The sequence below is a fragment of the Lactuca virosa genome, chromosome 5 (assembly GCF_052849685.1).
Source record: "Lactuca virosa cultivar CGN04683 chromosome 5, Lactuca_virosa_CGN04683_v6, whole genome shotgun sequence".
Classification (NCBI taxonomy): Eukaryota; Viridiplantae; Streptophyta; class Magnoliopsida; order Asterales; family Asteraceae; genus Lactuca; species Lactuca virosa.
The window spans coordinates 343,506,158-343,507,654 of record NC_136430.1 but is presented as its reverse complement, the minus strand read 5'-3'; positions in this window follow the sequence as shown (position 1 = coordinate 343,507,654).

The window sequence follows — 1,497 nt, the reverse complement described above, 5'->3', positions numbered from 1 at the left end:
ATGTTTACAAACACTCAAATGAAAGGGTTAAGAACTCAAGTTGCTCAAAAACACTATTGAACCAATATGACTTATTCCCAAATCATTTAATACATCATTGGGTGTTGTTAAGTACATAAAACCACAATTTATCTCATTGCAAGTACTTCATCCAACTATGGAATCCTCAATTCTATTCCATGTTTCCCAAATTGCCCTTTAGGCTAAAACAATCACTAGAACCACTTATAGCTCAAGAGATCCTTCATGTTTATGTTTCAATATCATTTCTAGAGTGTCAATTAATGTTTATGAATGTCATTCACTTCTAATATATAAATAATCATGTGGTTATCCTTAGATTTCCCAAAATGCCCCTTATAACCACAAATTCCATGGGTTAATCCAATAAACTATCTACACTTAGTATTTTGCATCTAAATCATTCTAATAGCATCCATTCATGGTTATGAACTTCGTTTGCTCAACAGTTATACCTTAATGCATAAAATCCATTGATGTCATCACATCTTTCCCAAAATCACCTAAAATTCATGTTTACGCAACATTCTACCATCATGGATGTGTTTGAGTATTCCAATTGGATTCATTGTCATCAAACATCATCTAGGTCATTCAATCCATTCCAATTTAACATATAAACATGAAATCCCCAATTTAGATTTCTAGGGTTTCTGGAGATTTTTACTCAAGTCATCAAATCTACCAATATAGTGATTAAATTGAGATTGGAATCACCAAAACTAATCAAGGGAGGTTAGAAACCAAAACCCTAACCCTTAGAAGAAGCTAAACTCGACATTGGTGTTTTCTCCAAGCATTGAACTCGAAATTTAGGAGTAATAGAGAAGAGATTATACCTAATTAGCCTTTGATTGTTTCCCTTCTTGTTTGAATGCTTCTAAACTTGCTTGATTCAAACCCTAGGAGCTCTTTAGATCAAAATCTCCATTAGGGAGTTGTTCCCTTGCAAAACACAATCTGAAGAAGAAGAACGAAAGAGGCTAGCATCTTATTTCCCAATATTTTTACAATTGGTTCCTCTAGTTTACATTATTTGGCCAAACCGCACTAAACCACAATATTTGTGACTTTAACTTAAGTTTTTGACATAAGAAGTCCTTCTACATCCATTTTATAACTTTGTTAGTCCCTTTCATTATTTGAGTCAACCCTTTGGTCAACTCACTTTGCCAACGTGACAGTTTTGGCCCCTTTAACCTTTAAAATGTTATTATTTCCCACTTTTAACTTTCTAAACTTCATATCAATTAATGATATGATTAACCCAATATTATTTGACTATATAAATCATATTTCATTTATTTAATTTATTAATTTAACAACCTAGTCTTAAAAGTTTTGGATGTTACAATTATCTACCCCTTAAAAGGATTCCGTCCTCGGAATCACTTCGCGGATCATCTCATTAGAATTTCATCCCGACATTTTTTTTAAATTCTTATATGGTCATATCACCTTGGTTAATTTATCACA